The sequence below is a fragment of the Phyllobates terribilis genome, unplaced genomic scaffold, assembly GCF_046119375.1.
Source record: "Phyllobates terribilis strain yellow unplaced genomic scaffold, ASM4611937v1 Scaffold_1__5_contigs__length_1240528914, whole genome shotgun sequence".
NCBI lineage: Eukaryota > Metazoa > Chordata > Amphibia > Anura > Dendrobatidae > Phyllobates > Phyllobates terribilis.
This window is the reverse complement of record NW_027362761.1, coordinates 629,210,120-629,234,917: the sequence shown is the minus strand read 5'-3', so window position 1 is coordinate 629,234,917 and position 24,798 is coordinate 629,210,120.

Genomic DNA, 24,798 nt, shown 5'->3' with positions numbered 1-24,798 from the left:
AATGGATGGTGTCTATAAGACACCCCCTTAATAACCCCGTAGTACAGTTTTTGACATTTTTTAAATAGACACGGCCAGAATGAAGTCTTTTATTTTAAATAAAATTCCACACGGTTTTTAATCTTTTATTTAAAAATAAAAAAACACTGTATACTCACTTAACTCCTAATTGCTGATGCCCTCATCTCCTGTAAGAAAGCAAAAATAAAAAAACACCCTAACCCGCCATGATGATGTAATCAACAGTGTCCCACAATGATCCGGGTCACTTCTACAGCAGCCACATGAGCAATCACCAATGTGGCTGTTGTAGAAGACAGCGCTGCAATACACTGACAGGAGTGTAATCACAGTGTACATTGCTGTGCTGCAGGATAGAGGTCGCTGGAGTTCAATCAGCCGATGATTAGCTGAGAGCTCCAGTGACCTCACTTACTGCATCAGTGTTGCGTGACAAAATTCACACGCAGCATCGGTGCCACAAGTGAGGTCTCCGGAGCTCGTCAGCTGGTTTTCAGCTGATGAACTCCGGTGAACTCAGTTCCAGCAGCGCTGTACACTGCCGGGAGCGATCACGCTCCCGTCAGTGTATCGCCGGATGATCAGATTGCCGTAGTACACCCTGGGTATAGCAGACAGGTGTTTTTATTTTAATATTGATTTATTTTATTTTTTTACACAGACTACTCATCCCCTCAGCCGCACCTGATCACGCTATTGTCAACGGGAGCGGCCGTCGGATCATGGGAGGAGTAGCCTCCCCCAGGCAATTCTTTGTGCTTTTATGCCACAGTTTTGACTCATTGACTTAAATTGAGTCAGTCAAATATGAAGCAAACCTCCGCAGCAAATCCACAAATATTTTTATACCTGCATTTTTGCTGCGGACTTGACTGACTCAATTCAAGTCTATGGGTGAACAATGCCGCAAAAACGCACAAAGAATTGACAAGCTGCCAATCTATACGCAGTGATAATTCTGACAGGATTGTCGTTGCATTAGCTGGCACACCGATTACCTAGCACTTTTGGTGCATTTCCGCATGGAAAAAACGCTGCAAAAACACATAAAAAATGTACAGTGTGCACATAGCCTAAGAGTGAACGCAGACAAGGAAAGAAGTCAGGACACCCTCTGGTCAAGGTGATCTGCAGCGGTGAGTGTATGTGTGGAAGAGGAAAACAGAGAAACAGACAGACAGAGAAGGAAAGCGACTAAGAAGAGCTTGAGTGGTGACTGTGGAATACTCCTTGTAGGCGAGTTGGGGAAGTGAACTCTGATTCAGCAACTTAGGAGAGATCCTATGGGACTCCGTGAATGCTAAGGGTCAGCCAAAGCTTGAGAGCTGTGGGTCTAAGAAGAGACTAGTTAGCGAGATTGGGGGCACATACAGTTAAGAAGTTAGCCACAGACTCTTTCTTTACGTGGTTCTTGAATGTGGCTTAAGCTTGAGAAAGTAGGAAGAAGCAGCCAAAGAGGCTGTCTAGGAAGCTTGAAAGCTACTAATTCCAATAGTTTGTCTCTGTACTGCAACCTAAAGAAAGATGTCTCCTGCTGTACTTTGTGTAAAGTTTAAAATGTTCCTGTACACTGTGGTGGTCTCCCATTTGTGGGGTCGCGGGAAATCACAGCCACGCTAAGGCAGACCAGAGTGGGCAAGAAGTGTCCACAGCCACAACAGCAACAGACACACTGGAAACAGACCACTGTTTTCAGTAGCATGCCGGAGTGTCAAAGTCATGACACGTGCCTACAACTACCACCTGGTGCAATGTTACACAGTCAAGAGTAGGAGATTAAATGGAGAGAGCAGTATTTGGAGGTCTGAGGGCACGAGGAACACGGGTTGTTTAGCAGCAAGAGAACGTCAGCCATAAATTTAGAGCGGACATTCCTGGAACATCCGGGGGCCTGCAATCGAACTGAGGCACTGAGAAGTGTGTCTGAATATCTTCCTATGAGAGGCAGTCGTAGGGGTAAATGCCTAGGGGACTTGGGACTGGACTCATGAAAGATGCAGAACCGGTCAGAGATTCCCAGAGGTCAGAGATGCCAGACAGGAAAGGGTTAGCTCAGGGCAAGCGAACAGTGGACATCAGAACGTGCTGTGCTATGGACTTTGAAAACAGAAAAGTTTGTGCCCAATACTGTTTCAATATGACGAAAATGGAGAGTTAAGGAAACTTCTTTATTATAATATGAATTTGATGTCCCCTAATGTGTGTGCGAAGGTTTCTGAAGTTGAAGAACCGGAGACAGCAGAGGCCTGTGACCAAAATGTGAGTGTTACGCACCACACGCATAGCACAGGTGAATCAGGACACTGTTTATTTGTAGGGTGCCAGGGTGTGTGAACACAGCAGCCCCTCACCCATGACTACTGCCCTGTGCACCATACACCAATGGTACGAGGAACAGTTCACGGTTAGAGGGAAAAATGGATTCAATGAAATTTCAACAAATTCATGATGCAAACATAACACCATTTGTAATAAAGCTAAAGTTGAAAAGAGGATTTCTTCTACAAATGGATAATGATTCTAAACACAGGGTAAAATCCATAATAGACTACCTCAAAAGGCGCAAGCTGAAGGTATCACAATCCCCTGATCTGAACATCATTGAAAATATGTGGTTAGACCTTAAAATAGCAGTGCGGGCAAGACAACCCAGGAATCTCACAGAACTGGAAGAATTTTCCAAGGAAGAATTGATGAAAATCCCTCAAACAAGAATTGAAAGACTCTTAACTGGCTACAAAAAGCGTTTTCAAGCTGTGATACTTGCAAAAGGGGGTGCTACTAGGTACTAACCATTCAGAGTGCCCTAACTTTTACATTGGACCATTTACCTTTTTGTAATTTTTAAAATGTAAAATATGATAATATATATTTTGCCTAAAAAACAAAGGAAATCCATCATCTTTAACTTTAGGCATTTTAGAGATCATTTCATCTTCAACTTGCTTAACTGTTCACAAAAACAGTAATTTTGACCAGTGGTGCCCAAACTTTTACATGCCACCGTATTTGTGACTTGCAGAGATCGGGGCAGATTTAAATCTGCAGCATGTCAATTCTTTCAGCTTTTTGCTGCAGATTTCACTCATTCTACTGAGTTTGGAAAAAATCTGCACCAAAAAATTCATGTAAAAAACACCGCAAAAAAGCAAGTCTTTGATGACGTGTCTTTCCTGCCAAGAGGTGCAGAAATTTCTGCTCCAAATACTTAACGTGTGCACATTCCCTTGCACTTCACAAATACTTTCTACTTTGTGTTGGTATAGCATATAAAATGCAAATAAAATATATTTAATTTTGTGGGGGAGATGTGAAAAAAATGTGGAAAAGTTCACGGGATATGAATCTTGTTTCCCGACCTTCCTGTCCCAATTACTAGGGTACTGCAGCACTCCACTATTGAACCCAGAGCAGTGTCAAAAGGTTGTTGGTTGGATAGCAGATAATGCTTTCAGTGACTTTGCCACCACCACCATCCTCTCTTCCACATGGTCAAGTCTCAGTAGTGAGACCGCAAATTCCTCACCCTGATCCTCCTTCCTCCCACCATGCCGAGTGACCGAAGACAAATGATCTCACACTTGGACACTCTGAAGAGCTGTTCACTTTTCCATTTATAGATTCGGGCCTCTCTTCCGGCCAGCTTCAAGCGGGCAAGAGGAGATCGCATGTAGCGATGCCCACATATTTAAGCAGCCACGGTCACACGAAGGCGACGGTGGGAGAGTGCAATTACTGTCACAAGAGGAGGATGATGATGAGACACAATTGCCAGAAAGTCAGCAGGAGGACCAGAGTGCGGAAATCGAAGACGAGGTGGTGGATGATGAAGAACCCTTGTGAGACCATATGCTGGTGAGGTTGGCCCTGGGTTCCTCCTAATGCAGGACAATGCCAGACCTCATGTGGCTGGAGTGTGTCAGCAGTTCCTGCAAGATGAAGGTATTGAAGCTATGGACTGGCCCGCCTGTTCCCCAGACCTGAATCCGATTGAGTACATCTGGTACATAATGTCTCGCTCCATGCACCAATGTCACGTTGCACCACAGACTGTCCAGGAGTTGGCGGATGCTTTAGTCCAGGTCTGGGGGGAGATCCCACAGGAGACCAACCGCAACCTCATCAGGAGCATGCCCAGGTGTTGTAGGGAGGTCACACAGGCAAGTGGAGGCCACACACAATACTGAGCCTCATTTTGACTTGTTTTAAGGACATTACATCAAAGTCGGATAAGCCTATAGTGTGTTTTTCCACTTTAATTTTGGGGGTGACTCGAAATCCATGCCGCCATTGGTTAATAAATTTGATTTCCATTGGTGATTTTTGTGTGATTTTGTTGTTAGCACATTCAACTTTGTACAGAACAAAGTATTCAATGAGAATATTTCATTCATTCGGATCTAGGATGTGTTATTTGAGTGTTCCCTTTATTTTTTTGAGCAGTGTATTTTACTTTATATACAAGTCATTATAATGGAAAGGATGATCTTTAACATTTTTCCCATGAAAATCCACTTTGGTTTAGTTTTTGTATGTTTTATTGTGACCCTGTAAAAGTGGCAAAATACTCTGACAACATTGTTCACAGCAGTAACCTGGGAGTCAGAGATGCTTCCAGGGGTCTTCCCCATGCTGTTCCCATAGATTTGGGGAATTTTTAGGCTCCCTGCAGACCTCTGGAAAAATGCTTCAGTTTCCCATAGACATACATTGGACCCATTGCCCGGGTCAAGCTCCTGAGCATTACAATTTGCTGAACCCGAGCAATGAGCATTTTAGTGCTCGCTCATCCCTACTGGTGACAGATTCCCTTTAACCCCTTAAGGATCGGGGCCTGCTCACTGGAGCGAGTCATTTACCTTGACTCCTTGGCATGAGCGGACACATGAATTACAGTGGGGGACATCTCTGTGAGTATAAGGATTTTTTATTTTATTTTTTACACCAGGACACAGAGGGAACAGAATACTACACTCATCATTGTCCCCTGCTGGCGTATCTCGCAGCACAAGCAGGGAACTATGATGAGGACAGCATTCAGCATCCGGTGCTTGAGAATAGCACTAACTGTACACTGATTCCCAGGCGCCAGTACTGATGTCATCCTTATCAGTGTGGGACGTTTTGTGGTCTGTGCAGCGCGAAAAAAAACGGACATGTCAATGTGTTTTGACCACGGTCACGGTCTGTGGAAACACTGACATGTGCGCAGACCCATTCATTTGGTCATCTGCTTGTGTATGTGTCTCCGATGCGTGTGAAAGCTGTCACTACACACACTGGAGACACTGACGTGTGAAAGAGCCCTTGTGTCATGCAAAATAGTTAATAAATAGCATTTCCCATATGTCTACTTTACATCAGCACAATTTTTGAAATAGAATTTTTTTTTTGTTAGGAAGTTATAAGGGTTAAAAGTTGATGAGCGATTTCTAATTTTTCCAACAAAATTTATAAAACTATTTTTTTAGGGACCGCATCTCATTTAAAGTGAGTTTGAGAGGTTTGTATGACAGAAATACCCAAAAGTGACAGCATTCTAAAAACTGCACCCCTCAAGGTGCTCAAAACCACATTCAAGAAGTTTATTAACCCTTCAGGTGCTTCACAGGAACTGAAGCAATGTGGAAGGAAAAAATTAACTTTTTACTCTTTCACAAAAAAAATACATTAGACCCAATCTTTTTATTTTAACATTGTAACAAGAGATAATGTACCCCAAAAATTGTTGTGCAATTTTTCCTGAGTACGCTGCAGGGATCGGAAAGGAAGGAGCAACATTTGACTTTTTGAATGCAAAATTTGCTGGAATTGAGAGTGGACGCCATGGTGCACTTGGATTGCCCCTTATGTGCTTAAACAGTGCATAGCCCCCACAGTTGACCCCATTTTGGAAACTAAACCCCACAAGGAACTTATGAAGATGTGTGGTGAGCACCTTGAACCCCCAGATGCTTCACAGAAGTTTATGACGTAGAACAGAGAAAATAAATAAAATCAAATTTTTTCCACAAAAATTATCTTTTAGCCCCAATTTTTTTATTCACAAGGGTAGCAGGAGAAAATGGACCCTAAATTTGCTGTGCAATTTCTCATGCATTTGCCAATACCCCATGTGCGGGGCAAAACTACTTTTGAGGCAAGGTGCAAAGCTCAGAAGGGAAGGAGCGCCATATTGGCACATGCATGAGAAATTGCACAACAGATTTTGCTGGAATAGTTTGAGGGTGCCATGTCACATTGGCAGAGCCCCTGAGGTGTCAGAACAGTAGAACAACCCTATAAGTGATGTCATTTTACATGCTACACTTTTCAATTATTTCATCTAGGGGTGCACTGATCATATTGACGCCATATGAGCCTCACAAAAATTTATACCGTTCGGTGGTGAAGAAAGAATAATAACATTTTTAACACAAAAATTTTGTTTCAACCCCAGATTTTACATTTTAAAAAGAGGAAATGGGTAAAATTGGCACCAAAATTTGTCACACTATTTCTGCTGAATGTGGCAATACCCCAGATGTGGCTGTACAGTACTGCATAGCCACACGGTGAGAATCGGAAGAGAAGGAGCGCTATTTGCCTCTTCGAGCGCTGATATTCTTTGAATTGTTTGCTTACTTCATGTACAAAGCCCCTAAGTATTAGAAGAGAAGAATTCCAACTCCAGTGACCCAATTTTGTAAATTATACCCCTGCCAAAAACATGGATGCTATATGTGGTTTAGTCACACTGTGGGGCTCAGAAGGGATTGGGTCATTTGGATTTGAGAGCACATAATTTGCTGTATCTTTTTGGGGTTACAATAACAATGAGCTGGACAGTATGCTTAGTTGACAAGCACACACCTCTGCAGAGTTGTTGAAAGCTGTAACAGCAGGATGATCTGTGGTTCTCACCACTGAACCTACAGCCAGGCATGGTCGTGTGTAACAATGGCCGGAACCTGGTGGCTGCTCTGAGGCTTGGCAACCTCGCACACATACCATGCCTGGCCCATATGCTCAACATAGAAGTTCAGCAGTTTTGCAAAACCTACCTGGATCTGCCTGAGCTGCTTGTGAAAGTACGCACATGTGTGCCCATTTCAGAAAGTCAGCAACAGTTTCCGCAGCCCTTGCCGTACTTAAGCAGCGTTTGCAGCTTCCAGCTCACCAACTGGTAAGTGATGTCACCACACATTGGTTGCATATGTTGGGAATGATTTGTGGGCAGCAGAGGGCAGTTGTTGAGTACCAGCTTCAACACGCCCATTGATATTCAGGTCAGCCTCCACTCATAAGACCTGATGAGTGAGCATGTGTTATGTTCTGCTACCAGAGCTAAGGAAAGAGAGGAGATCTGTCCCTACGATAGAACTCAGCTTAATCCCTACGATGTAACAGGGGACCTGATCCTGCGATCAGACCTGCTAAAGTCCTAAGCTAGTCTGTACGGAGACCTATAGATGTGGGGAAGGAATCCCTACAAGTACTAAGGACTGGGAGGAATATGGGACACCTCCTAACAGAAATAGTAGCAGACAGACGAACAAACAAAATATATAGAACATAGAGGTCAGTAGACCAAGCAAACTAGCAGAGCAAGACACAGAGCACAGGCTAGCTAGAAAGTAGATATACAATGAAGTCCAGCAAAGCCAGAAGGGCGGAGCAGGCTTAAATAGGCCAACAAGGTCATGTGACCAGCAAAGGAAAAAAAAACTAAGAGCAAGGTTCTAACAGTACCCCCCCTTCTAAGAGGATCCTCCGGATCCCCTAGGACCAGGCTTATCAGGAAATCTCCTGTGAAACGCTCTGATAAGTCTGGACGCGGAAACATCATCCGACCTCACCCAAGAGTTATCCTCGGGTCCGAAACCTTTCCAGGCCACTAGATACTGCAAACTACCTCTATACAGTCTAGAGTTAAGGATGCGAGAAATTTCATATTCCCCGTCCTCCACCACCGGAGGAACAGAGGCAGAGGCATCACAATCCGAAACAACAGCTTTTTTCAACAGAGAGACATGAAATACCGGATTAATTCTCCAGGAGGTAGGAACCTCCAACCTAACAGTAGATTGGTTGACAACCTGAAGCACCTTAAAGGGCCCTACAAACTTGGGACCCAATTTCTTAGAAGGAATCCTCAACCGCAGATTCCTAGAGGACAACCAAACCATGTCACCAACAGCGAACAAAACCTCCTGTCGTTTCCTATCAAAGTAGTCCTTAGATTTTCTGTTGGCCTCCTGAAGATTACCACGCACATCCGTCCAAACTCTCTCCAAATCACCGGAAAAATTCTCCTCCTCAGGCACGGCAGATCCCAACTTGGAGAACGACCCAAACGACGGATGTCTCCCAGAACAACAAAAAAAAGGCGAACAACCAGCAGAAGAAGATGTATGATTGTTCAGAGCAAATTCAGCAAGTGGCAGAAACTCAGACCACCCCTCTTGATTGTCTGTCACAAAACAACGCAAGAACTGCTCAACATCCTGGTTTTTCCTTTCTGTCTGGCCATTAGATTCAGGATGATATCCGGACGAGAACGATAAATGAACTCCCAACCTGTCACAAAAGGCACGCCAAAAACGAGCCACGAACTGAGGACCCCTATCAGAAACAATGTCAGTAGGAACGCCATGAAGTCTGACAATTTCCTTGACAAAGGCCTTAGCGAGAGTTTTAGCGCAGGGCAGTTTGACAAAGGGAACCAAGTGACACATCTTGCTAAAACGGTCCACGACCACCCAGATGACAGTAAAACCCTCAGAGGGGGGAAGGTCAGTTATAAAGTCCATAGCCAAATGTGTCCAAGGAGCACTGGGAACCTCCAAAGGACAAAGCAACCCCGCAGCAGGAGTATGTGAGGACTTAGATCTAGCACATATAGTACATTGACGCACCCACTTAATGACTTCCTTCTGCCATCCAGGCCACCAAAAACTGCGACCCACAAGTCTCTTGGTCTCAGAGATTCCGGGATGACCTGCCAACCGAGATTCGTGACACTCAACAAACAAATCTCTCCTAAAGGTCCCAGGCACAAACAACCTCCCATGAGGAGTGTTAGAAGGGGCATTCTCCTGTGCTTTAAGAATCTCATTTTCCAAAACGGAGTCCAAAGCAGCTATCACAACACCTTCTTGTAAAATGTTCTCCTCTTTCTCAGCACCGACTATGGGAGAAAAACTGCGAGACAAGGCATCCGCCTTAACATTCTTAGTACCAGGGATGTAAGTAACGGAGAAATTAAACCGCGAGAAAAACAGTGCCCACCTAGCCTGACGGGCATTCAGGCGCTTGGCAGCATCAAGATATATCAGATTTTTATGATCCGTAAGAACCTGAACGGGAAATTCCGCACCTTCCAAGAAGTGGCGCCAGTGTTCAAATGCGAGTTTAATAGCCAATAATTCCCGATTACCAATATCGTAATTCAGTTCAGTCTCCGAAAATTTTTTTGAAAAAAAGGCACAGGGATGTAATCCATCCCCGTTATCCTGAGACAATACTGCGCCAACCCCCACAGAGGAAGCATCAACCTCAACCAAAAACGGCCTAGTAACATCAGGCTGCATAAGGATGGGAGCAGAGGTGAACCTCTCCTTGAGATACACAAAAGCTTCAATGGCCTCAGAAGACCACTGAACAGCATCAGCACCTTTCCTGGTGAGATCAGTCAGAGGTTTGACAATACTAGAAAAATTTTTTATGAATTTTCTGTAGTAATTGGCGAAACCCAAAAACCTCTGTATCGATTTCAAACCAATAGGCCTAGGCCATTCCTGCACAGCCTGAACCTTAACCGGATCCATCTCAAAACCTTTGCTGGAGATAATGTAGCCCAAAAAACTAATTCTCTGTACAGCGAACTCACATTTCTCCAGCTTAGCAAAAAGCGAATTGTCCATTAATAACTGTAATACCTCACGCACGCTCCGCCAATGAGACTCCAGATCCGGCGAATAAATCAAAATGTCATCCAAATACACAACCACATTTTTGCCGATCAAAGGTCTAAGGATGTCATTAATCAGATTCTGAAAAAATGCAGGAGCATTAGTAAGACCAAAAGGCATAACCAGATTCTCAAAATGACCCACAGGAGTGTTAAAAGCAGTCTTCCATTCGTCACCCTCCTTCATGCGCAACAGATTGTATGCCCCCTTAAGGTCAATTTTAGAGAACCACTTGGCCCCCATTAACTGGTTAAACAGATCAGGAATCAATGGCAGTGGGTAAGGATTGCGTACAGTAATTTTGTTAATCTCACGAAAATCCAGACAAGGACGTAAACCGCCGTCCTTTTTTTTCACAAAAAAAAATCCAACCGCCACAGGAGACTTAGAGGGCCTAATGTGACCGGCGGCCAAACTTGTCTGTATGTATTCCTCCAAAGCCTTCCTCTCAGGAATAGTAAGGTTAAATAAACGACTTTTAGGAAGAGTCGCTCCAGGGACAAATTCAATAGAACAATCATAGTCTCTATGGGGAGGCAAAACCTGCGATTCCTTCTCAGAAAAAACTCTCCAAAAATCCTGAATAGGAACAGGCAATTCTCCCCTATCCAAAGCTGCAATACGCCCGTTACAACACTTGTCATAACATTTATGGCTCCAGGATTTAATTTCACTGGTAGACCAATCCAGTACAGGATTGTGAAATTTTAACCAGGGCAATCCCAATATTACTGGAGAAGGCAAGTTATTCAAAACTACCAAATCCAATTTCTCATGGTGAACACCATTAATAGTGAGAGGAAATTCACAGACCTTGAGAGTAATATTCTTCAAAGGGGAACCATCCACAGAAACCACAGCAATGGGGGATGATAAAGGTTCAGGTTTTAAATTGAGTCTTTCCACGAATCCCCCATCAATTACATTCAGAGTAGACCCGCAATCAACAAATACCCGAAATTCCATTAATTTTTTCTGAGCAATCGTGGAAGCAGCTAAAAATATACCCTTGGAATTTAAACAGGCAATACGGGCGTGACTGACCATTTTTTTTTCTTTCTTCATACGAAGCTCACAGCCTTTAATCAAATGACCAGATTTTCCGCAATAGAAACACAAGCCTTCAGAAAATCGACGGTCTTTTTCTTGAGAGCGAGGTATCACCGATCCAATCTCCATCGGTTCACCACTGTTAGTACACACATTCTCATAACCAGAAACTGACATAGCAGAGGATTTGCTCTCATTAACCCTTGCACGCAGTCTTCTATCCACCCGTATAGCTAATTGCATAGCCTGTTGCAAATCTTCAGGTGTAGGATAAGCAATTAGCAGGTCTTTAACCCTTTCACTGAGCCCAGCAAGAAAAAGACTTTTCAGAGCAGAATCGTTCCACCCTGTTTGAGTAGACCAACGACGGAAATGAGTACAATATTTTTCCACATTACCTGATCCTTGTTTTAAACGTCTCAACTCAGTCTCAGCTGATGCGACACGGTCAGGATCATCATATAATAGTCCCAAAGCAGAAAAAAAACTATCCACTGATCTGAAGCATGTATCACTAGGTTGCAAAGAAAAGGCCCACTCCTGAGGCTTTTTGCGCAAAAGTGACATTATGAACCCTACGCGCTGGGATTCATCCCCAGAGGACTTAGGTCTCAAACGAAAATACAATAAGCAAGCATTTTTAAATGAAAAAAAATTCTCGGTGTTCACCAAAAAATAAATCCGGCAAACATACCTTAGGCTCCAAGAAATGTGCTCCAGGACAGTTACTCACGTGCTGACGGAGCTCGGCCACCTCCAGAGAGAGTCCCTGCAGGCGATGAACCAAATCCTGAACCGACACCATGATGGAACAGAAAAATCTTTCCTTAGAGAATTTGCAGGCTGGACTTACTGTTATGTTCTGCTACCACAGCTAAGGAAAGAGAGGAGATCTGTCCCTACGATAGAACTCAGCTTAATCCCTACGATGTAACAGGGGACCTGATCCTGCGATCAGACCTGCTAAAGTCCTAAGCTAGTCTGTACGGAGACCTATAGATGTGGGGAAGGAATCCCTACAAGTACTAAGGACTGGGAGGAATATGGGACACCTCCTAACAGAAATAGTAGCAGACAGACGAACAAACAAAATATATAGAACATAGAGGTCAGTAGACCAAGCAAACTAACAGAGCAAGACACAGAGCACAGGCTAGCTAGAAAGTAGATATACAATGAAGTCCAGCAAAGCCAGAAGGGCGGAGCAGGCTTAAATAGGCCAACAAGGTCATGTGACCAGCAAAGGAAAAAAAAACTAAGAGCAAGGTTCTAACAGCATGGATGTCTGACATCTGTGCCATCCTCCAAAACTTTGAGGAATCCACCAAGATGGTGAGTGGCGATAACGCCATAATTAGCGCCACCATCCTGCTTCTCTGTCTACTGTAATGCCCGCTGCTCACAATTAAAGTGGTGTCATTACAGGCAGAGCACAGTGAGATGGAGCAAGGCACTATACTGAGTGATCCAACACACCTCAGCCTCATCTCATCTCAATGCGGATTGGGTGTAACAGCAGCTGGTTTCCTGCGCTACAGATGGTACTACCCACACCACATTCATACCGTCTGTTCAGCGTGGATGGCCTGAGGAGGAGGGTGAGGAGGAGAGCATGGACCGTCATCCTCTTGGTCGTGATAGAAAAGTCTTGGCTTTTGGCAGTCTGGCAAACATGGCTGACTCTATGTTCCGCTGCCTTTACCGTGATTCTCGCGTTGTACGCATTTTGGGCAACAATAATTACTAGCTGGTCACACTTAATAAAAAATTTTTTTATTTATATAGTGCCAACATATTCCACAGCACTTTACAAGTAGGGACATGTACAGACAATGAAAACAATATAATGTATCACAATTCAACAGTTATAGGAGGAGTGAGGGGCCCTGCTCGCAAGCTTACAATCTATATGGAAATAGGGGGACACAAAAGGTAGAACATGGTCATCAGCCAGTATCTATCTAAGTGCAGTTACTGTGTGCTATTGGGTACCGAGTATGTGGAGTTGCGGTGATAGGCTTGTCAGATGTGTTTTTAAAGCATCTTTAAAAACATGGGGACTAGATATTAGTCACATCGTTTGGGGTAGTGCAGCAAACTGGTGCGGCACGAGTGAAGTCTTGGAGACGGAGGTGTGAGGTTCAGATTAAGGAGTATATTAGTCTTAGATCAGTTGCAGAACGGAGGGCACAGGAAGGGTGATAGACAGAAATGAGGGATGAGATATAGGGCAGTGCAGAACTGTGTAGAGCTTTGTGGGTGAGAGAGATGAATTTGTTTTGTATTCTCTAGTGAATGGGTAAGGAGTACAAAGACTGGCACAGGGTAGAGGCATCGGTGAAGCGGCCTGATAGAAATACAACCCTATCAGCTGGATTCCGAATGGATTGGAGAGGAGAAAGTTTGTTTAGAGGGAGACCGATTAGAAGAGAGTTGCAGTAGTCCAAACGAGAGTGAATAAGAGCGACAGTATGTGTTTTTGTAGTATCAAAGGTGAGAAAAGGTCGGATTCTGGAGATGTTTTTAAGGTGAAGGTGACATGAGCGAGTGGGTGATTGTATATGGGGAATAAAGGAAAGTTGTGTGTCAAATATGACTCCAAGACAGCAGGCGTGCTGCTTGGGAGTTATGTTGGCACCACCTCAGGAAATTGCAAAGTCAGGTATTGGTAGGTTAGTAGAGGGAGGAAACACAAGGAGTTCAGTTTTGGAGAGATACAGATTCACATAGAGAGAGGACATGATGTTAGAGACAGCAGAAAGACAAGCACTGGTATTTTGTATTAGAGAGAGGGTGATGTCAGGTGAAGAGGTGTATAATTGGGTGTCATCAGCAGAGATGAAGAGATGATGCTGGAAACCAAATCTGCTGATGGTTTGTCCAATAGGGGCATTATACAAAGAGAAGAGGAGGGGGCATAGGACTGAGCCTTGATGAATCCAGATGGTAAGGGGAAGGTTAGAAGAAGAGCCGGCAAAAGATACTGTAAAGGAGCAGTCAGAGATAGAAGGAGAACCAAGAAAGAGCTGTTTCCTTGAGGCCTATAGAGCGGGACATAGTGAGGAGATGCTGGTGATCCACAGTGTCAAATGCGGCAGAGAGATCCAGGAGAAACAGCAGGGAGTAGTGACCATTGGATTTTGTTGTTAGTAGATCATTAGAGATTTTAGTAAGGGCAGTTTCAGTAGTGTGAAGAGCGGAAACTAGATTGTAAAGCGTCGAGAAGATTGCTATCTGAGAGATAGCAGATGAAATGGGAGTGAACCAAGCGTTCCAGGAGTTTAGAGATGAAAGGAAGATTAGAGACCAGTCTGTAATTAGCAGCGCAGTTCAAGTCCAGGGATGGCTCTTTAAGTAAAGGGATTATGATTGCATGTTTGAATGAAGAGGGAAAGATACCCAAAGAAAGAGCGAGGTTAAATATTTTAGGTGGGTATTGACAACTGGGGAAAGGGACTGAAGGAGATATGAGGGAATAGGGTCACTGTTGCAGGTTGTAGGACGAGAAGAAGAGAGGAGTCTGGTCACTTTTTTTTCTGTGACAGGCTCGAAGATAGAAAGTGAACTTGAGGTGCGAGAGAGAAAGAAATCCCGATTCTGAGGGCATTGTGCAAAATTGTCTTGACGGATATGATTGATTTTTTTGTAGGAAATAAGTAGCCAGACTGTCAGCACTTAGGTTGGTGACCGGGGCCTGTACTTTAGAGCTCAGGAGGGAGTAGAAGGTTTCAAAAAGTCGTTTAGGATTGTTGGCTAGAGATATGATGAAGATGGTAAAGTAAACATGTTTAGCTAGATGGAGAGCAGAGTTGTAAGTTTTGAGCATGAACTTATAGTGGATGAAGTCTTCTGCTGAAAGTGATATTCTCCACAGACTCTCAGCGCACCTTGAGCAGCGCTGGAGAAAACATGTTTGCATATTGTGCCAGGGCTGCCTTCTATGCCGGGTCATTCTGCATGTAGCAGGTGCTGCTTCATCCAGGGGACTCTGCAATGTGTTGTTATAGTGTGACAATGCTGAGTCTGGACAGGAGAGGGAGAGGATGGGAGAAAAGATGACGGTAGATTGTTCATAAGCTGCTGGGTATTGATGGCACATAGATTTCTGTGTGTATGGATCTAGACCCACACAACAAGGAGAACTTCTAGACCCACACTTTCTATCTCTCCTTCCCTTGGTGGAGAGGTCTAATAAAATGTTGCAGTACAAAAAGGATTTAGAATATTCCCATCTGATAACGCTGGCGGCAGAGGTCACAGTTCATTGGACAACCAAGGAGTATAGGTGACGGAGACACAAACCAGATGCGGGGAACAAAGGTCTGGGACAGTGCCCAGGCCCTGATACGCGGGTTACTCTGACAAGGAGGGAAAAGTTTTGGAATATGCTCAAGGGCTACCTTAGTGACCACATCAGCATCCTTTGTGACTCCTCTTTGCCTTACAACTATTGGGTGTCCAAGCTGGACTCGTGTCAAGAACTGACTCTCTATACCTTGGAGGTCCTGGCCAGCCCTGCCGCTAGCGTTTTGTCAGAGAGGGTTTTTAGTGCCGCCGGGGGCAGTATATTGAAAATGCTGACCGGCTGAGTCTTATCAAAATTAGCAAGGGCTGGATTGTGCCAGACTTCTCAACACCAACAGATAATAGCAGTGGAACATAAAGTTAAATCCAGTGTTTATTTTTTGGGGGTCTATTCCAATGCAACCCTTCACACCCAAACATGGGTATACGCTTCAGGATTTCTTCTATTTTAGGTCGCTCGCTTCCTTCTCCTCATCTTCCACCACCATATCACCAGGGTGACCATTATGCCACACCCGCATCATTTTTTTAAGGGTGTTTATGATGCCTGTGGGAACTATTTTTAGAGGCATACCTCTAACTTTACATATTATATATGTGCACCCCCCAGGGGTCAATGTTTTTCAGACCATGCACTTAGTGCATGGCCATTACCAGTCTGGGAGACCCACTCCTTAATAATAGAAATTACATTTTTAACTGATGTCTATGTCTCTTCAAATTGGTATTGGAGTGCGTCCTACTTTTTGGCTGCTCTTGAACTTTCTGCATATGGAATAACAGGATAGGAGACGCACTCCTTAATAATACAAAATACATGTAAACTGAGGCCCTCCGCTACGTCTCTTCAAATTGGTATTGGAGTGCGTCATAATTTTTGGCAGCCCTTAAACTTGCTGCATATGCAATAACAGTAAAGGAGACCCAATCCTATGTTGTATGTTGTAGTACCAGATTGACCTTGTTGAAGAATTATTATAAAAATTCCCATCTGACAACGCTGGTGGCAGAGGTCACAGCTTCTTGGACAACCAAGGAGTACAGGCGAAGGATGAAAGAAAGATGCAGCAGGGGCAGGGGAATGCTGTCAAAGGTCTGGGACAGTTTTCTCAAACCCTTAGAGTGCCCAGGCCCTGACGCTCAAGTTACTCTGTCAAGGAGGGAAAAGTTTTGGAAGATGCTGAAGGACTACCCTTGCCACCGTACCAGCGTCCTCTGTGATTCCTCTGTGCCTTTACAACTATTGTGGTATGCACGCTGGACACGTGGCATGAACTGTCTCTACACCATGGAGGTCCTGGCTGCTGGCGTTTTGTCATTGAAGGCCGCTGGGGGTAATATAACATATATGCAATAGCAGTATAGGAGACCTACTCCTAAACCCCTTAAGCCCCGAGGGTGGTTTGCACGTTAATGACCAGGCCAATTTTTACAATTCTGACCACTGTCACTTTATGAGGTAATTACTCTGGAACGCTTCAACGGATCCCCCTGATTCTGAGATTATTTTTTCGTGACATATTGTACTTCATGATTGTGGAAAAATTTCTTCGATATCACTTGCGTTTATTTGTGAAAAAAACGGAAATTTGGCGAAAATTTTGAAAATTTTGCAATTTTCAAAATTTGAATTTTTAAGCCCTGAAATCAGAGAGATATGTCACACAAAAGAGTTAATAAATAACATTTCCCACATGCCTACTTTACATCAGCACAATTTTGGAACCAAAATTTTTTTTTGTTAGGGAGCTATAAGGGTTAAAAGTTGAGCAGCGATTTCTCATTTTTCCAACAAAATTTACAAAACCATTTTTTTAGGGACCACGTCACATTTGAAGTCACTTTGAGAGGTCTTTATGACAGAAAATACCCAAAAGTGACACCATTCTAAAAACTGCACCCCTCAAGGTGCTCAAAACCACATTCAAGAACTTTATTAACCCTTCAGGTGCTTCACAGGAATTTTTTGAATGTGGAAGAAAAAAATGAACATTTCACTTATTTCACAAAAATGTTACTTTAGACCCAATTTTTTTTATTTTCACAAGGGATAACAAGAAAAAATTGACCCCAAAATTTGTTGTGCAATTTCCCCTGGGCACACAGATACCCAATATGTGGGGAAAAAACACTGTTTGGGCGCACGGCAGGGCTCGGAAGGGAAGGAGCGCCATTTGACTTTTTGATTGTAAAATTTGCTTGAATAATTAGCGGACACCATGTTGTGTTTGGACAGCCCCTGTGTGCCCAAACTTTGGAGCTCCCCCACAAGTGACCCCATTTTAGAAACTAGACCCCCAAGGCACCTATCTAGATGCATAGTGAGCACTTGGAACCCCCAGGTGCTTCACAAATTGATTTGTAAAAATGAAAAAAAAAAACACTTTTTCATTTTTATGAATCAATTTGTGAAGCGCCTGGGGGTTCCAAGTGCTCACTGTGCATCTAGCTAGGTGCCTTGGGGGGTCTAGTTTCCAAAATGGGGTCACTTGTGGGGGAGCTCCAATGTTTGGGCACACAGGGACTCTCCAAATGCAACATGGTATCCGCTAACAAATTGAATGGAAAATAGGCTCAAATTGTTAGCGGACACCATGTTGCGTTTGGAGAGCCCCTCTGTGCCCAAACTTTGGAGCTCCCCCACAAGTGACCCCATTTTGGAAACTAGACCCCCCAAGGCACCTTTCTAGATGCATAGTGAGCACTTGGAACCCCCAGGTGCTTCACAAATTGATTCGTAAAAATGAAAAAGTGAAAAAAAAAAACACTTTTTCATTTTTATGAATCAACTTGTGAAGCACCTGGGGGTTCCAAGTGCTCACTATGCATCTAGATAGGTGCATTGGGGCGGTCTAGTTTCCAAAATGGGGTCATTTGTGGGGGAGCTCCAATGTTTGGGCACACAGGGGCTCTCCAAACGCAACATGGCGTGCGCTAACAATTTGAGCCGATTTTCCATTCAATTTGTTAGTGGACACCATGTCGCGTTTGGCGAACCCGTGATGTGCCTAAACAGTGGAGCTCCCCCACAAGTGACCCCATTTTGGAAACTATACCCCTCAAGGATTTTATTAAGGTGTATAGTGAACATTTTGAACCCAGAGGTACGACACAGAATTTGTTTACATTAGGTCATCATATTGAATAAGTTGTCATTAGTCTTGAGCGCAAGTGCTCGCTACTTGAGTTTGCATCGGGTGCTCAGGTATGCACCATGTACAGCGTGTGCTCGAGTGACATGCTCGAGTCCCTGCTCCGCATGTTTCACGGTTATTAGACACCCAAAAAAAAACATGCGGGGATCGCTCGTGCATGGCAGGCAATCCCCGTAAAGTTTTTTTGGCTGCGAAGCATATAGGGCAGAGACTCGAGCATGTCACTCAAATACCCACAATACTCAATGCATACCAGAGCACCCGATGCAAACTCAAGTAGCGAGCACTTGCGCTCAACACTAGTCGCCATATCGTCATCTTTTTTTCTTACTTTTGAAAAAAATCCCAACCCCATCACAACCCTAACCCCAACCCCAACCCTAACCCCAACCCCAGCCCTAACCCCAGCACAACCCTAGCCCCAGCACAACCCTAGCCCCAGCACAACCCTAGCCCCAGCACAACCCTAGCCCCAAACCCAGCCCTAACCCTAGCCCAATCCTAACCCAAGAGTTTATTTTTGACGCCGTTCCTTGTGCGGTATAAGTGATTAGACGAGTTTATTCTTCGGGTCGGTGTGATTACAGCAATGCCAGAATCATATGGGGTTTTTATGACTGACAGCTGTCACACACTAAAAGACGCATTTTTTGTAAAATCTAGTTTTTGCATCGCCATATTTTGAGAGCTATAATTTTCCAGATTTTGGCAGACAGTCATGTGACGGCTCGTTTTTTGCGGGATGACTTGACGTTGTTATTGGTGCCATTTTCAGGCACGTGACATTTTTTGATCGCTTTCTATTCCGATTTTTGGGAGGCAGAATAAACAAAAACCAACAATTCAGGAATTGTTTTTTTTTTTTTTTTTTTTTTATTCTGTTCCGCGTGTAGTAAAATTAATGAGGTAGCTTTATTCTTCGGGTCAGTACGTTTACAGCGGTACCACATTTGTATCATTTTTCTATGTTTTGGCGCTTATACACAATAAAAGCTATTTTATAGAAAAAAATATTTTTTTGTATCGCTTTATTCTGAGAGCTATAACTTTTTTATTTTTCGGCTGATGGAGCTGTATGGCGGCTTGTTTTTTGCGGGACGAGATGACGTTTTCAGCGGTATCATTTTTATTTATATGCGTCTTTTTGATCGCGTGTTATTCCACTTTTTGTTTGGCGGTATGGTGATAAAGCATTGTTTTTTGCTTCGTTTTTTTTTTTTTACCGTGTTCACTGAAGGGGTTAACTAGTGGGACAGTTTTATAGGTCAGGTTGTTCCGGACGCGGTGATACCAAATATGTGTACTTTTATTGTTTTTTTTTTATTTTTTTTATAATAATATTTATTGATGGGTACATTATATTTTTATTTTTGGTGTATTATTTTTTTTATTTTTTTATAATATTTTTGCACATTTTTTTTTTTTTTTTCCACTTTCACACAGTTTATACACTTTATTACTTTGTCCCACTCTGGGACTTTCACTTTTTTTTTTCTGATCGCCTGCATGGCACAGGAATGGAGCACCATCCCTATGCCATGAAGGCTGTCAGAAGTGCACAGTGTGAAGATTGCTTGGAGATGCACTGCGCATGTCCAAGCAATCTTCCTGCTCTCTGGTGACCCGGATGTTGTCATGACGACATCGGGTCGTCATGGCAACACCCGGGAAGCCTTTGCAGACTGAGCTGGAAGCCGGAAGAGGAGGTGAGTATCGCCGATCACCTCCCCTTGCCCCCGCAATGCCGCGATCGACTTCGATCGCAGCATCGCGGGGGTTAATGTGCTGGGAACGGTGCAGGACCGCTCCCTGCACATAGTACCGGGTGTCAGCTGTGACAATCAGCTGACACCCGGCGGCGATCGCGCCCGCACAGCCTGTGTGCGCGCGCGATCGCGATGACGTACTAATACGGGTCTGGCTCTTTAGTCCCAGGGCACAGACGCGTATTAGTACGTCAGATGTTATTAAGGGGTTAAAAGGACTGTTAGTGTAGATTTGTAATGCTGTGAAATACCTCACACAGAAACAAGCACCAATTCTCTTTGTCGCTAAGCAGCACCTCTCCCTACTCTGCCTGTGTCCAGAGTAGACTGTGGTGAGCATACGGCCTTTTTTTTAAATGTTTTTATCATGTCTTGTTCAATAAACTTTTTTTCATACTTTTCTATACTGGAGGTGTGCTCGTCTACTATGTAGTGTCTTTTCCTCCCATAAACTACTGTGGTGAGCATACGGTCTCAGATCTTAAATCGACCCGATGACGCTGTGCGGCTAGCCAATCACTGCAATGCCACAATCAACATGGCTACTGCATTACAGTGACTGGCAAGCAATCCATGCAAGTTAATTGGCTGTCTAAACAGCGCCAAAAGTGCGGGACGGGGATCTGCGCTCCCGCCCGAGGATTCCAAAAATACTCGTCGAGCACCGAACTTCTCGAGCACTGTGAGGCTTAGGTGAGTACCAAATAGTGGCGAGCATGCTCGCTCAGCACTTATAGTCACATGACAACTAGCTTCTCTTCCTGCTTCTCTAAGTTTTTACCTGAACATTGAGAGAATTAGGGAGAGCAGCTTGTTGGCACGAGACTAAGTTTGCAAATCAAATATGTGCTTGGTGGGAGGCATCAAACTGAATTTTTGCCCCTGGTGCCAGAAAACCTAACTACACATCTGGATCAGACAGTGTTCCTGTAAGATCAGACAAAGCCATTACTCAGAACACAGCAGGTGCATATTTATAATCTCAGCACAGGAACATTTTTTTTTTTTTTAAAACATCCAGTTGTGGAAATTATTAATTAAATTAATTATTGATTAAAATGAACTATTATTTGTGGGATATCCCCTTTAACTTGGCTTTGTTAGAACTCTCCTGTTAGGTTTTTTTTAGTTTGCTGGTCACATGACCATTTTTGCCTATTTAATCCGGCTCCGCCCTCCTGGCCTTGCTGGACTTCATTGTATTTACTACTCTTGAGCTAGCTTAGTGCTCTGTTGCCATTCTCTGTTAGTTTTGCTAGGTCTTCTGACCTCTATGCTTTTTGTTGTGTGTTTGTCTTTGACTGCTACTATTTCTGCTAGGAGGTGTCCAACTTATCCCAGTCCCTAGTTCTTGTAGGGATCCCTCCCTCACATCTATAGGTCTTCGTACAGACTAGCCGAGGACTTTAGCGGGTCTGATCGCAGGATCAGGTTCCCCTTACATCGTAGGGGTCTAGTTTAGTTCTGTTGTAGGGACAGATCTCCTGTCTTTCTTTAGTCCCTGTAGCAGATCATAACAGTAAGTCCAGCCCTAAAAGAAAAAAAAAAAAAATTTCTCTAAGGAAAGACCTCCAGTTTTCCATCATGGTCTCGGTTCAAGATTTGGCTCAATGCTTGCAGGGACTCTCTCTGGAGGTGGCCAAGCTCCAACAACACGTGAGTAGCTGTTCTGGAGCACATTTTGTGGAACCAAAGGTATGTCTGCCTGATTTATTTTTTGGCGAACAACAAGATTTTTTTTCTTTTAAAAATGCTTGTTTATTGTATTTTCGTTTGAGACCCGGATCCTCTGGTGATGAATCACAGCGCATAGGGTTCATAATGTCACTTTTGCGCAAAGATCCTCAGGGATGGGCCTTCTCTCTCCAACCTAGTGATCCGTGCTTTAGATCAGTGGATAGCTTTTTTTCTGCTTTGGGTTTGTTGTACGATGATCCTGATCGTGTCTCATCTGCTGAGTCTGAATTGAGACGTTTGAGGCAGGGATCAGGTAATGTGGAAAAATATTGTTCTCACTTCCGTCGGTGGTCTGTCCAGGTGGGGTGGAACGATTCAGCTTTGAAAAGCTTGTTTCTTGCATGGCTAGGTGAAAGGGTTAAGGATTTACTGATTGCTTATCCCACACCTGAAAACTTGCAGGAGGCAATGCAATTAGCTATACGGGTGGACAGGAGACTGCATGCAAGGGTTAATGAGAGCAAATCCTCTGCTATGTCAGCTCCGAGTCCTGAGAGGGTCTGTGCTGACAATGGAGAGCCGATGGAGATTGGGGCGATGGCACCCCGCTCTCAGAAAAAAGACCGCAGGCTTTCTGAAGGCTTGTGCTTCTATTGCGGAAATTCTGGTCATTTTATTAAGAACTGTGTGCTTCGTATGAAGAAAGAAAAAAAAAATGGTCAGTCATGCACGTATTGCCTGTTTAAATTCTAAGGGAGTATTCCTATCTGCCACTACTGCTGCTCAGGATGAATTAATTGAATTTCGGGTATTTGTGGATTGTGGTTCTACTCTGAATGTGATTGATGGGGGATTCTTGGAAAAACTTAGATTAGAACCTAAAACTTTGTCATCCCCTATTGCTGTCGTTTCTGTCGATGGCTCTCCCTTGAAGAGTGTTACTCATTAGGTCTGTGATTTTCCCCTCACTATTAATGGTATTCATCAAGAGAATTTGGATTTGGTGGTATTGGATAATTTGCCTTCTCCAGTAATATTGGGGTTACCCTGGTTAAAATTGCACAATCCTGTACTGGATTGGTCTACCAATGAAATTAAGTCTTGGAGCCCTAAGTGTTATGACAAGTGTTGTAACGGACGTATTGCTGCGGTGGAAAAAGGGGAATTACCTGTACCTATTCAGGATTTTTGGAGAGTTTTTTCTGAGGAGGAGTCACAAATTTTGCCTCCCCATAGAGACTATGATTGTACCATTGAATTTGTCCCTGGAGCGACTCTTCCTAAAAGTCGTTTATTTAATCTTACTATTCCTGAGAGAAAGGCTTTGGAGGAATACATACAGACAAGCTTGGCCGCCGGTCACATTAGGCCTTCCAAGTCTCCTGTGGCTGTTGGATTTTTTTTTGTAAAAAAAAAAGATGGCGGTTTACGTCCTTGTCTGGACTTTCGTGAGATTAATAAAATTACTGTACACAATCCTTACCCACTGCCATTGATTCCTGATTTATTTAACCAGTTAGTGGGGGCCAAATGGTTCTCTAAAAGTGATCTCCGGGGGGCATACAATTTGTTGCGCATGAAGGAGGGTGATGAATGGAAGACTGCTTTTAACACTCCTGTGGGTCATTTTGAGAATCTGGTGATGCCTTTTGGTCTTACCAATGCTCCAGCATTTTTTCAGAATCTTATTAATGACATCCTTAGACCTTTAATCGGCAAAAATGTGGTTGTGTATTTGGATGACATTCTGATTTATTCGCCTGATCTGGAGTCTCATTGGCGGAGCGTACGTGAGGTATTACAGTTATTAATGGACAATTTGCTTTTTGCTAAGCTGGAGAAATGTGAGTTCGCTGTACAGAGAATTAGTTTTTTGAGCTACATTATCTCCAGTGAAGGTTTTGAGATGGACCCGGTTAAAGTTCAAGCTGTGCAGGAATGGCCTAGGCCTATTGTTTGAAATCGATACAGAGGTTTTTGGGTTTCGCCAATTATTACAGAAAATTCATAAAAGTTTTTTCTATTATTGTCAAACCGCTGACCGATCTCACCAGGAAAGTTGCTAATGCGGTTCAGTGGACTTCTGAGGCCATTGAAGCTTTTGTGTTTCTAAAGGAGAGGTTCACCTCTGCTCCCATCCTTATGCAGCCTGATGTGACTAAGCCGTTTTTGGTTGAGGTTGATGCTTCTTCGGTGGGGGTCGGTGCGGTGTTGTCTCAGGAAAACAAGGATGGAGTACATCCCTGTGCCTTTTTTTCAAAAAAATTTTCTGAGACTGAACTTAATTACGATATTGGTAATCGGGAATTGCTGGCGATTAAACTCGCATTTGAACACTGGCGTCACCTCTTGGAAGGTGCTGAATTTCCCATTCAGGTTTTCACTGATCATAAAAATCTGATCTATCTTGATGCTGCCAAGCGCTTGAATGCCCGTCAGGCTAGGTGGGCACTTTTTTTCTCGCGGTTTAATTTTTCCGTTACTTACATCCCGGGTACCAAGAATGTTAAAGCGGATGCTTTGTCTCGCAGCTTTTCTCCCATGGTCGGTGTTGAGGAGGAAGAGGAGAGCATTTTACAAGAAGGTGTTGTGATTGCTGCTTTGGACTCCGTTTTGGAGGATGAGATTCTTAAAGCTCAGGAGAATGCCCCATCTAACACTCCCCATGGGAGGTTGTTTGTGCCTAGGACCTTTAGGAGAGATTTGTTTGTTGAGTGTCATGAGTCTCGGTTGACAGGTCATCCAGGAATTTGTGAGACCAAGAGACTTGTGGGTCGCAGTTTTTGGTGGCCTGGATGGCAGAAAGAAGTCATTAAGTGGGTGCGCCAATGTACTGTGTGTGCTAGATCCAAGTCTTCGCATGCTCCTGCT